The sequence below is a fragment of the Macaca thibetana genome, chromosome 8 (assembly GCF_024542745.1).
Source record: "Macaca thibetana thibetana isolate TM-01 chromosome 8, ASM2454274v1, whole genome shotgun sequence".
Classification (NCBI taxonomy): domain Eukaryota; kingdom Metazoa; phylum Chordata; class Mammalia; order Primates; family Cercopithecidae; genus Macaca; species Macaca thibetana.
The window spans coordinates 126,921,108-126,935,279 of record NC_065585.1 but is presented as its reverse complement, the minus strand read 5'-3'; the positions used below and the strand labels follow the sequence as shown (position 1 = coordinate 126,935,279).

At 37.9% G+C, this 14,172-nt stretch overlaps 1 long non-coding RNA gene across 1 annotated transcript; it reads right to left on the bottom strand.

The window, feature by feature from the left end:
• Positions 1 to 2,625: 2,625 nt before the first annotated feature.
• LOC126960798 (uncharacterized) lies at positions 2,626 to 13,646 on the bottom strand. Its single transcript, XR_007728112.1, has 5 exons — positions 13,557 to 13,646; positions 11,290 to 11,384; positions 3,918 to 4,028; positions 3,688 to 3,756; positions 2,626 to 2,826 (listed from the first exon to the last, which is right to left on the bottom strand). It is a non-coding gene; the product is annotated as an uncharacterized LOC126960798 (long non-coding RNA).
• Positions 13,647 to 14,172: the final 526 nt, after the last annotated feature.

Below are 14,172 nucleotides of genomic sequence, written 5' to 3'. Positions count from 1 at the left end.
ATCTAACAGCATGTTAAAATAGGAAACTTTTCTTGCCCCAACTTTTGGTGAGGTCCCCAAAGGCTCAGAAACAAAATTAAACGTTCAAATTTGCAAAAATGATGTTTAAAAGCTTTTTATGAGCCTTAGTTCCCAATCAGTCAAGGGGTGGTAGTAGAAGAGGCTGAAATATGTGAAAGCTGGATAGTTGAGGCATTCTCCCACCTACTCCTCTTTGCCAGAAGTCTAGAAAGAGGAGATTTGAGAAGACCACCTGTAGCGCTACCTATTGTGTGAGAAGCAAAGAAGCTGGTGTCTGACTTAAGGCTGAGTAGAGCAAATGCAGAAATCTATCCTGTGAGCTGCTTACAATGTCAGGACAAGAAAAGCGCAGTAAAGAAGGCAGCTATTCTTTCATAATTTAGATTGGCAATGATGCATGAGTTGCCTGAGAGAAAAGTGGATGTTCTAGAAGAAGTTCAACAGGTCAAAGTCCCCTGAAGAGCTGATTCCCAAAAAATAAAAATAAGAAACAAAACAAACAGCTAGGGTAAGGGGACCTCAGCAATAAGAAGCTATGGGTGGTACCTTTGGGTGTTGATGCCTGTTGTGAGACCTCGATTCTTTTCTTCTTAGTTTAAAATAATTTAAACAAGCGACACACAGGAAAAGAGATGCAGCATAGAGTAATTCATTGCAAAGGTAAAACAAATATTTTGAAAGTTAAGTGCAGAATAGGCAATACACACTGAGAGGGGAGTCAGGATGACCTGCCCGTGAGGATGAGACAGCAAAGACTGGCACTAGGAAGACTCCCTTTATGGGAATCTTACATAATTATCCATGAGCAAGCAGGAAGAGGTGTCTGGGTGGTCCTCTGGGCACATAGGCACAGTAGCTGTATAAGTTTGTTCATATGTCACGTATCTCATTACCATTTTAAATCTCCACCCAGGGTGTGTGTTTTTTAGTATTATAGTGAGCACAGGGTCAGTCTGAGGACAGATAAAATCAAAGTGCACATGCTCCCTACTGGGGAAATTCCCTACTGGAGATAGCTTTGCTTGAATGAGCTGCACTACAGTGCAAATGAGGGGGCTTATTGTTTTGACTGTATGGTCACCATGGTAGATGCATCTCAAGGACACCATAGTGGATGCATCCCAAGGACATGGCTATTTCCATGACTATCTATCCTGCCCCACAGAGGCTCTGAGGATGAATTACAGGAAGTTAGCTGGAGAGTGAATCTCCCATGAGAGGATTGCAGCAGAGGGCAGCCAAGAACTCACCCCACAAAAAAAAAAAAAAAAAATCCTATTTGAACATCCATCATTCTCAAAGAAAAAAAAAAAAGTACATCTATTAGGTATGCTTCATTTAAAAATTGTGAATCATTATCTATAAGTATGATTGGTCATAGGGGTGTGTGTGTGTGTGTGTGTGTGTGTGTGTGTGTGTCTTAGGTTTTGATAATGCTTTTATGTTGGCTTTGTACAAGAAATGTTCTGTTGTGGCACAAGTAATACTGTTTTCTTCTGGTCTTACCACCTTAGATGAGACTTAAAGAGGCCCAGAGAACAGCCTGTGTTCTTGGTAAAACCACCTTTCCTACTCACTCTCACCTACAAACCCCTACAGCATTCTCATTGACCACCGTAAAGTAACTTACAGGCCAGTGACAAAAAGTAGTCTATTATATGGAACATGTAATTCACTGTTCCCTCGTTGCTCCCAAGAGCCCAACATTATGCCTTCATTCCACTCACCTCAACAATCCAATCTTATCAAACACACTGCTCTACCAGATTTTTAACCTCCTAACACTTGGTACATCCACAATCTAAATCCAATACCCAACCTCTCCCAAGTCCCCTATATTCCTTCTCTGAAACTCATATTCATCAGTGTAATCTATAATATCTTCAGCCTCTTCTTTGAGCATTATTCGTCCTTCTTCATGAATGCAGTCTGTCTTCTAGGAACACTGATATTATGTAACTCTCTCAAGTAGAGGTGATTTTTCTCCATACTATATGTGCCACCAAACCTAAAGGTAGATTAGATGTCAGACTTTTTCCTTCTTGCTACATCCAAACATCTTACCCCCTATTTCTTAAAACTCCCTTGATAAGTCAGAGCACATGCCATCAGAACATGATGCCCTTAATGTGCTGAGAATTGTAGCACTCAGCTATGACTTTCTTTCAACTGCTATCATCAATTTCGGTAACTCACTATGCCTGTAGAGTCAACATCTTGCCCCTCCAGTTTCTTAACCTCTTTGCTTTCCATAATTTTCTCCTACATCCTGCCTCTTCCACTAACAACTACACCATCTTCAATATCTGGGTTTCGATCACCCCCTTCTCTGATAATTACTTCCTATGATGACTTCCAATTAAGTTGGAATTATGATCATTGGAATTATGGAAGGGATATGGAATTATAATAATTCCAGTAAGCTTCACTCCTATTACTCAATGCAATGTCAAACTCACTGTATCTGTCAATCCACTGAGCTGGCCACCTTTTTATGCTCCAACATGCATCTCACGCCCTCCCTTCCCTCCTTACCCTGCTTAGATCCCATGACCTACCATCAAAATGACTAACGCACATACCCTCAGCCCCTTCATCCGCTTTTTCTTCTTTACACTCATCTAACAAAATATCAACCCTGATTAAATTCAATTCCAAGTACAGCTCCAAGTTCTACATGTTTATTCATCTCTTAATTGATTGGATTTCTACATTAAGTACTTTTTCCAGGAAGAATTCATGGATGCTGTATTCCGTAGGTCCTTGCATTTCCAAGACCATCCATCTGTAATCTTCATACCTTAACTGAAATGAGCCGGGTATCAATATTTTTATTCAAATTTTTTTTCTCTCTCAACAGTCTAAATATTCCTCCACTGTCCTCTGGCACTGAAAGCTTGCATGGAAAATTTCTGAAACCAGTCTGGTGTTTAGTTCACTTTTTCTCTTGAATCCTGAACATTTAAGTATCCCTAAGAATCAGTAAGTTCGCCTTATATAGATTGATATTGATCGCCATGGAACATGGTGCACCTTTCCATTTTCAGATGTTACAACTTACTGATTTCTTTATAGTGGAAAAGCTGGGTTGTGGGGGTGGTTGTTTTATCACTATATCTTGGAATATTTTTCTGTGTGTTTTTTTTTAAATCCAGAAGCGGTTTTTTATTATATTGACCATATTTTCTGTAAATTCTTTCATGCTTTATCTTTTTTCTTTGCATTATCTGAGTTATTTCCAGCCTCTTTGTCATGGTTTAATTTTGAACAATGCCTACCTCACTATTTTTTATTAGTTCCAATATTATGTCTTTTTATAGTCAATTCATTTCCCTAGTTCTCCCATACTATTCTCTTGTCTGTTATCTTTTCATCTTTGAGTTACGGTTTTATATATTCTATACATTTTATAATTTTTTAAAAAATGCAAAGCATTAGTTGTGAATGTTTTTCTTTTGCTTTCTAGGGCATGTTCTCATTTGGAGTACTACACATGAGAAGGTCATTTATTTCATTTTTTAAATAATGATAGGAACTTCTCATAGTTGTTATCCTATTTCTTCTCATTTTGCTCATATTAGACATGGCAGCTCTTCTCTTTGCCCATGTGTGAGCTCTTTTTGAATCTCTTCTTATCTTATCTGCAATCTAAGAGTGTTGTCTTACCTTCAGAGGGTCAGCCTGAAGACTGGGTACTGAAAGGTCACACTCACTCTGCTCTTCTTTTATCTGAGACTGAGAAGGTAGAGAGAGGAAACTACGGGCAGTTAGGAAGGATGAAGTTGCTCTCTTCTCTATTTTCTTGTTGATTTTTTAAAATCCTGTTGTGTATTTTGTTTTTTTCCAGTGAAACGTTGACTTATTTCCTTAATTTGGAGTGAGCTGCTGAATCTTACCTCTACAAAATATCACTCATTCTTATTAAGCTTTATTCCTCTTTCAACTGAATATTAAGCTTCTAAGTTCAAATGGGAGTCTTTTAGGCTAGCCATTAATCTTTTCCTGCTCTGTAAATGGGAAGATAAAAAATATTATGAGAGATTAAATTAGTAAATCTAGTTAGATTTTATCTCAGAATGAAAATACAAGCTGGAAAGTTGGAGAATGCTGTACAACCCTTCTAAACTCCAACATGTTCATAAGCTCAACTTTCTGAAATTGATATTAATATTGTCATTTCTTACTAACAAAGACTGCAGAGAAGCTTTAGGGATTCTTTTTTCCTTTCTTTCTTTCTATTTCATCCTATTGACAAACAGGAAACATCTCCACTATACCATGATCTTAAGCACTCCTTTCAAACTCATATCTAGCCCTTCTTCCTAACCCATTTAGGGGGTAAAAAGTTGCTGAGTTCAAAGTCCTAACATCCTAAAGGACTTCTTTCTAACTTAAGTACTAAAAAAGTTCTTATCAAAGCATATATGGATTTACGATATCAAAGGCTTCCATAGAAACCTCTAATTTGACTCAGATGAAAAGTTTAGTCCTATTAAAATGAAAACATTAAAGCAATAAGGTAAAAGCATCATTTCCATTGCTTTAGTAACCAGTGGCTTCTAAGTAACCTTTAAATTTGAATCTCTTTTAAAAACCAGAAACAGCCCAGGCACAGTGGTTCACGCCTGTAATCCCAGCACTTTGGGAGGCCAAGGCGGGCAGATCATGAGGTCAGGAGATCGAGACCATCCTGGCTAACACAGTGAAACCCCGTCTCTACTAAAATAAAAAAAAATTAGCCGGGTGTGGTGGCGGGCGCCTGTAGTCCCAGCTACTCGGGAGGCTGAGGTAGGAGAATGTTGTGAACCCGGGAGGCGGAGCTTGCAGTGAGCAGAGATGGGGCCACTGCACTCCAGCCTGGGCGACAGAGCAAGACTCCATCTCAAAAAAAAAAAAATGTGTTCGTCAATGGATGAGATAAACAAAATGTGGTGTGTGTGTATGCGCGCACATACACACACCTCAGTGGTATGAAAAGAATGAAATCCTGTCTTTTGCCGCAACATGGATGGAACTGGAGGCCATTACCTTAAGTAGAATAACTCAGAAACATAAAGACAAATACTGTATGTTCTCACTTAGAAGTGGGAGCTGAACAATGTCTACACATGGACATGGAGTGTGGAATAATAGACATTGGAGATTCAAAAGGGTGGCAGGGTGGGAAGGAGGTGAAGAATGAGAAATTACTTAACAGGAACAATACACACTGTTGGAGTGACAGTTACAGTAAAAGCCCAGGCTGCACCCCTAAATTAAATACCCAAGTAACAAAATTGCACTGTTAACCCTTAACTATATACAAATAAACAAAAAGAACTTGTCTATTCTTTCCTCTCCTGCTTCATTTCTACATGTTAAATCCTATTTAGCCTTCAAGGCTTGGATCAAATATGCTGGTACAAAGCCTTCTTTGGGATTCTATAAATAATTAATCTCCTCTCTAGATGACTTTTTAGTTATTATTTATTATTATTCTCAGTTTATGGTTAATAACTATATTTTTTTATTATTATATAATTACTACTATTACTATTCTCATTTTATACTTATTATTGTCATTTGACTACTCTCATTTATACTTTCTATAAATTCCTTGAGAGCAAGTTTGCTGTGAAGGGATTTATAGAGTGAGAGTACAAATGAGACTAATGAGTTGACCATAAAATAAAAATGTCATGCTCATTTTCGTGTTCAAACTCAGAGCTCATGACCTGCTATGGTTTGAATATTTGTGTCCCCGCCAAGATTCATACGATGAAACCTATTCACCAATGTGATGATGGTGGGAGGTAGGGCATGACGGCAGAGCCTTCATGAATGGAATTAGTACCCCGATGAAAAAGGTCCACAGAGAGCTGCCGCTCCCCTTCCACCATGTGAGACACAGCAAGAAGACGCCATCTGTGAGAAAGGGCCTTCACCAGACACTCAACCTGCCAGCACCTTGATCTCAGACTTCCCAGTTGGAGAAATTCTGGAAAAAATGTATTTTTCCAGAAAGGGGAAAATTAAATTTCTGTTGTTTATAAGCTATCCAGTTTATGGTATTTTGTTACAGCAATTAAAACAGACTAAGACAGGCTCTATCAATAATAATTTCTGCATAGTCTGAAAGCTCAGTGACAGCAAGAACCAAGTAGGCCTTATTGATCAGAACTGTATCACCACCACTTGACATAGTGCCCTTAGCTAACTATTTTGAAATGAATGTTAAATAAAGGAGTAATTACTGAATTGATTTAAGTCTTCATTGTTAGTTTTAATTTGAAAGACATTTAAAATTCACTGTTTGGTCGGAATATGCAGCAATGAATGAAGTTTGAGGAAATGTTATTTATATGTAGTGGCCATAGGGATATGTCTTCACATAGTGACATCCTTTGCCAAAAGTAATCCAACAGAAAAAAACACACCCTTGTTTGGTTATCTGGCATTAAAAAATAATGTAAGGCCAGTCACGGTGGCTCATGCCTGTAATCTCAGCACTTTGGCAGGCTGAGGCAGGAGGATCATTTGAGGCCAGGAGTTCCAGACCAGACTGGGCAAATGGCAAAACCTCATCTCTATCAAAACTACACAAATTAACCAGGCATGGTGGCACAAGTCTGTAATCCTAGCTAGTCAGGAGACTAAGGCATGAGAATCATTTAAACCTGGAAGGCAGAGGTTGCAGTGGGCCAAGATCACACTGCTGCACTCCAGCCTGGGCAACAGAGTGAGACTTCATCTCAAAAAAATAATAATAATAACAATAATCATAATTTAACAGTGAAGATTCTATCCTTGGTTATCATGCATCAACACAAATAATTCATAATTTTGCTCAAATGCCAAGAGAAATTACAGTCATCTCTGTATCCAACTGCCAATAAAGTTTTGCAAATCTATGAAATTATGATATACAAAATATCTTTATGAGTTAATATTGCTAACACTTGTGGTGGTTACAAGAGAGGGAGATGTTATTGACTTGCTGTAGTTTTATCATTCATGTAGACATGATCTTCAAAGGGTGAGAAAATACAAATGTCTGTAATTGTCTTTTCCTAACTTGTTAATAACAGTCATATTTGTTTAAGTCCTTCTAGTTTGTGAAATTATTCCATGCATTAACTTATCAAAGTAACCAAAAGTCATTGACAGCTGATCCAGAAAAGAATATCGATGGCTGGAGTAGCATTCAGGAAATTCAAGACTTTAGTTTCCTCATCTGTAAACTAGATAATTGCAATATATGATCTTTGAGGGCCCGTGGGTTCTAACCTTTCATTATTTTTAACAATGTTTGTAAGTTGAGTTAGGGAACTAACCAAAAAGAAAAACTTTCAGAATGTTTCGAAGTCATGTCAGCCTTCAAGCTAAAATTACAGCCTCCTATTCCAGAGTAACTTTTATTTTAAAGAATGCAACACTTTGCGAGTGTTTACATTCTTTTATGGTTCAATAAACCTTTAAGTTCACTGTTTTATAGACCAAATCAATCCAGCCTGGTTTGTCTGTGTAAATAAAGTTTTATTGGAACACAGCCACACCCACTCATTCACATATTGTCTACGGCTATTTTTGCACAATAATAATAGAGTTAAGTAGTTGCAACAGAGACCTTACAGTCCAGCGAAGCCTAGGATATTTACTATCTGGTTCACTGCAGAAAAAGTTTGCCAACCCTTGCTTTAAAACAATAACTTATTTGCATGTATTGTTAAAATGTTAGTTCCTCCCCTCCCCCCAAAAAAAAAACTTTAAGAGAAGTGATTTCAACTTTTCTGATCAACCCTTAGCAATTTGTAAATTTATATTAGTAGTACAAGTTAAAATTATTTTTAAAAATTAATTTAAATGTGATTATGTTTCTATGAATCTAATATATAAATTTTTACAATTTTCTAATGTTTGCAATATTTGAAAAACACACTTGCAAGTAAAACTGCCCAAAATATCTTTCCTTTGTGAGTTCAGTATTCCGGTGAATCCTGTTCGGTAATATTTTTATTGATCAGTAGAGGGCGTGCTTGACTCAACGTAATTGTATGTACAGCGTACGCACAATTTAGCCTGGAAACAACAGGTCGAAGGCTGCCATGAAGGAAGTTAAGGGAGAAATTATGCTATTTTTGTGATGTTAGTGAAAAAGATTACAATACAAGAAAACTGGTCTATTACCATTTAACTGAAGGTAATGTTTTCCTCCTGAGAAGAAAATTACTCATCTACTCTTATCTTTTCTCATCTTAGCATTGGTTTGCAGGAACCTTGAATATTTTCAACAAGAGATAGCAACAATTTGGCTACAGAAAACGGGTTTTTTTTTTCCACCAAGATGATACAGCACATCTTGTGATAGTGGCTACTCTCTCCACCCTCCATCTCTTTGCATTGTTGCCTGTGTACTGTTGCCATTAGCATTGAGAGAGCCATTGTCCATTGTAAGAAAATATAAAAGAAGATCATTAGAAGTTCAGGTTTCTGTAGTGGCTCTCTGGGTTTTTTGATCAACACAGAGGCTGTCTGAAAAGTGAAACATTTCCAAGGAGAATGTGCTGCCGAACTAAAGAATGCTAGGCCCCTAAAAAGAGTCTGAAAAAAACCCACCTACCAGCAGGCTAGACAAAGGGTGCAGGTTGCGGCCTCTTCTTTGAAAGACCTGATTAATGTGAGGTCTTGTTACCTGCTTTATCACTGTTTTGTTATGAGTGAAAGGTTTCAGCATTCTTAATTTGTCTTGCGGATGGGAAAAGGAAAGGCAAACTTGCCTGATGGGGGTCTGAGGGTGAGGTAGATCCATTTGCCCTCAGTGAAAAATAACAGACACAAAAGACACAGTTGATTCTACAGATTCATCCTGAACGTTTTTTTCTGAAAAAAACAGAGCCCACAGCACTCATTTCTTAGCCACTTATCTTGAAGAATAAGGTATAGGCTCCAGCAGTTGCAGAAAATAAAAGTTATTCATTATGCTAAAGCAAAAATAGATTCAAAGAACTAAATAGGAAAAAAAAATCAGTTTTAGGAACTAAAGGAGAGGCGTAGAAAGATTAAAATGAGGAAATGATTTCACCTCATCATTGTAATTCCTGTTATTTAGTATGTTATTCTAAAGCACATTTAGGCTTAAGGTCTCTAGAAATAATCATCTTCTCGTGATATGTGCAATTTCAAAATTAATCACAAAGCAGTTTTCATACCATCTACAAAATTAGAACATATAAACCATGCTTTGGAGTTTTTTAAATGAGAAGCAGAATGTAGGCTTTTTACCGTATTTTACCTCTGGTTCCTTGAAATTTAAGTCTTAAGAAAATATTAGGAGATGTATACTGCAGTTAATAGCAGATATCCAATATGTATTTTCAGTGAGTGAAGAGAGAAGGATAAGATGCTTATGCCGGCTACGTGTTTCATGAACATTGTCTAAGGAGGATGAAAACATAACAGACCATGGTACTTGGATTACTGTACTGCCAGTCACAGACAGCAAGCGAAACATATCATTGGGTTGTAATGTGGAAAATACCCCATAGTAAGTAAATAAATGAGACATAGTATTAAAAATACATGGCGTCTGACCCAGATAGCTAGCTATTCCACAAATAGTAGCTAGTAGTCATTATAGTGTAAGTACAATTTGGTTTGACTGAATTTATTTTGTCACCTTTTTATTAGTATTTTGATCTCATTTCTTTTTTTTTTTTATTTCTAATATAAATTATCCTAGCCTTTTGCTACTCATTATGGCTAGACTTTGGCATACATAAGAGAGAAAGTGATTGCAAATACCTATACCTACCTTTATGTGTCTATATTTGTATGCATACATAAAACTTTTTGCTGAAACAGATTAATTTTTGGTGGAACACATTAGCTCAGTGGTTAATCATTTTTGTTTCTTTTGCAATATTTAATGCCTTGAATAACAAAGTTATACAATTAGATTGTGTATACACTACGTTGTGAGCTCATTACAAGATGCATGTGTTTCTGATTTTTATATTCCCCAAGCCCAGTAGAGCTCTCACATGAAAGTCTGCTTTCAAAAAAGGTTTACCAAATGAGTGAACCTTGATCAGATACAACCAAACTTTTAAATTATTTCCTGACTCAACCAGTTATTTTTTATAAAGAAGATACAAATTCCCATTTTCCCAGAGCATATAACAGCTTCTCCTAGGTCTCATATCACCTAATAAGCACTCCATAATCTCTCTGAGTCCACCGTGGAAAGCATTAGTTCAGTGAAGGGAACTTTGTCAATTTAAAGCATGCAACAAGAATTATTGTCTCACGAGGAACAGAGTTCCATAAGATCAAAAAGAGAAGTAGAAATGCATATATACATACATACTTGTTCTAATGAGACTATCTGCTGGTCATGCCTGGTTGCCTTGAGTAGTGCCGTGGAAGCGTCTTGATGTGGGCTTGAGAGAAGTGTGGGCTTAAATCCTCACTCTGAGTTAACCTGAGCAAGAAACCTAACCTCTTTGAGACTCAATTTCCATGTCTGGAAAACAATGATAATAATATCTCACTATATTTCCTGAGGATCCTGGCAGATTTGATGGCCCTTCCTTCTTCCATCTGGATGGAAGCTACACATCGTTTGGAAGCGTTTGTTACTGTTCCAAACCACCAAGGCTTAAAAAGTTAGAAATCACTACATATTGCATGTTGAGCTCAGCTCACTTGCAAACAAATTCCTGCTTTGAGGGCAATAGCTGAGTCCTTTAGGATTTTCTCACAAGTCCCAGGACTATCCCCAGAGAAGGCACATTCTCCCTCAGTTTTGTTTTAATTTATTGAGTTAGTAAGCAAGCCCTTCTGTGTGGCAGTCACTGTTTGAAGCACTTTGCTAACAATCACTGATTTGATCCTCTGAGGTTAATGCCACCCCATGAAATAGGGCTCTGCAGTCTTGTTCTATCTGGTAGTCCCTTCTTCATTCTTAAATAATTCAACCTTCATTCCTAAAGTAAATGTGGAGCGATGGCCGTAGTTGTTAACTGCAAGGACAAGCTTTCAGTGGACTACAGAAAATTTAATGGAGAATGTTCAAAAAATAATAATTTGGAATTTTCATCTTAAGAGAAAAGAAATTTCTTCCACCTCACCAAAGCCCTGCAATTGTCAGGAGAAATTTCCTGTCAGCAAGGCCAGATCCAGGAGAAGGGTCCAGATGTCTCTCTGCTGAACTAAACACCATTTGGCATCTCTCTCATTTTTACTGAAGCTTTGAAGTAAATAGCTCTAGAAGCAAATCTAGTAAATTACCTGAGTACTGAAACGTCTTTGATATTTGTCTTGAGAACACAGCAACATACTTCTTTGTCTCCTTCAGAACATTAGCTTCACCGCTTCTCAGAACCCTAAATGAAAGAAACAATGACAGACGGATTGGACAGCGAGCCTCACTTCCCTGGCACTGAATACAGACCAAAGTAGCCCAAGTACCCCTTTCCAAAGTCTTGAGACTGAAAAAATATATACATGATATGCATATGTATTCATATTTATTTATTAACTTCTTGGTTACACTAGAGCTGCTTTGTTAGAATATTTTAATATTAGAATAATACAGTGGTTATGATAGCAAGTTTGATTAAGAAGGTTACCTTGATTAGGATCCAAACTCAACCACTTACTAGCCGTGTAAATCTGGACAAGTTGTGTAAATCTTTTTGCCTCAGTTTCCCCAGTTGTAAAATAATTATAATAGAACCTACCTCAAAAAGTATGTTGTAAAGATTAAACGTTAATGCATCTAAAGCACTTAATATGTACCTAACTCATAGTAAATACTCAATAAATGATAGCTACCTGTATAACTCTTCTCCTGGGCCATTCACTGTAATTGAGCTAAATTTCTCTTTGTCAAGCAGGAAATGTACTGTTTTCCTAAAGTGTTTCTTGAAGCCCACTAGTCCCCGAAGTCTGACAAAAAGGAATTCTCTTTTTCATCTAATTTTGGGAAACATTACACTCGCCTTGGAAATTCAAAATGCACAGAAATATACTAAGGACTTTGACACATTTGTAATTTAAAAGTCTGTTTCATTTTATTTAACATGATGAATGCCAAATATATAAGACCTCTTGACCCTTGAATTTAACAGTCACTCACTCATTTTTATTAATTCAGCTGTATACTCTTCATTTTAAGATCTTAATTTTCTTGAAATGAGACCATTTCATTTTTCTTTCTTTCTTTTTCTTTTGAGACAAAACCTCACTCTGTCATCAAGGCTGGAGTGCCATGGCATGATCCTGGCTCACTGCCACCTCTGCTTCCCAGGTTCAAGCAATTCTCCTGCCTCAGCCTCCCCAGTAGCTGGGACTACAGGCACCAGCCACCACGCCTGTCTAATTTTTGTATTTTTAGTAGAGACGGGGTTTCACCATATTGGCCAAGTTGGTCTTGAACTCCTGACCTTGTGATCCACCTGCCTCGGCTTCCCAAAGTGCTAGGATTACGGGCATGAGCTACCACGCCCAGCTGAGACCATTTCATTTTTCTTTAACATACATGGGACAGCAAACCATTGAAAGCACACAGGTATCTTGAGATGAAGAGATCATTCTCGACTATCTGAGCAGGTCCTAACGCCAGTGACAACTGTCCTTATAAGAGAAAGGTAGAGGGAGATTTGAGACACAGATGTGGAGAAGACACCATATAGGAGAGGCAATGTGGTCACAGAGGCAGAAATGGGAGGGATGTGGCCACAAGGCAAGGAATGCCAGCAGCCACCAGAAGCCAGAAGAGACAAGAAATGAATACTCCCCTAGAGCAGGGGTCCCCAGTCCCCATGCCATGGACTGCAGTGGTTCGCCACCTGTTAGGAACTGGGTTGCACACAGGAAATGAGAGGTGGGTAAGCAAGCAAAGCTTCATCTATATTTATGGCCACTCCCATTGCTTAAATTACCCCCTGAACTTCGCCTCCTGTCAGATCAGCAGCAGAATTCTTCATAGATTCTCATAGGAGCACAATTTCTACTGTGAACTGTGCATGCAGGGGATCTAGGATCCACACTCTTTATGAGAATCTAATGCCTGATGATCTGTCACTGCCTCCCGTCACCTGCAGATGGGGTCGTCTAGTTGTAAGAACAAGCTTAGGGCTCCCACTATTCTTCATTCTGATTAGTTGTATAGTTATTTCATTATATATTATAATGTAATAATAATAGAAATAAAGTGCACAATAAATTTAAGGTGCTTGAATCCTTCCAAAACCATTCCCATCCCCTATCCATGGAAAAACTGTCTTCCATGAAACAGGTCCCTTGTGCCAAAAAGGTTGGGGACTGACACCCTAGAGCCTCCAGAAGGAACACAGCCCGGCTGACTGGATTTCTGACTTCTAGCTTCCAGAACTATAAGAGAATAACGTTCTGTTGTTTGAAGCCACGAAGTTTGTGGACATTTGTTATGGCATCCCTAGGAAATTAATACACCCAGTTTCACTATTGACAAAATGGTTTTAATAAAGGCACACCTTGCCCTGCCATTACCCTAACAGTGTTCTGAGGATCACCTGTGATAACGTAGGTGAGAAATCTTCCACAGCTTAAAGTACTCACACGGGTACGATGTAGCATTATCTTATTATCATGATACTGAATTCATGAACTCTTCTCCGACTGAAACAAGAATTCCAAATTCTGGTTGCTTGGCAACTTCTCGGCTTTCCCTTATTCCTTTGTTTCACTTGGTTTGGCTTGGTTTGATTTTATAAAAACTAGATCCATGATCCTCATCTCCTCCCAGTCAGTGCCCAATATGGCAAGTACTGAATTTCCTAGGAAAACCTCAGCCATACCTGTCATCCACTTCCTTCCTATGCAGGATAAATCCACAGAATTGATCTGAACAAGAATTGTTCTTCTCTCAAAACAAATCAAAGCTTAAATCAGTATATACAGATTTAGATCAAAACAAACCCATTGAAATAACAGGAAAACATTAAGATAAATTAAGAGAACTAACCCAGATTGCAAAGAAACACCTTGCATTATTAAGTCACTTGCTCCAGAGACATTTAACATTATATTTCAATTTAAAAAGATGTACTGGACACATTTTAATGGCATCAGCCTCTTTGGTTTCCAAAAATAAATATATTTGCTTTCCTCAAACTTTTTCCTGAAAAC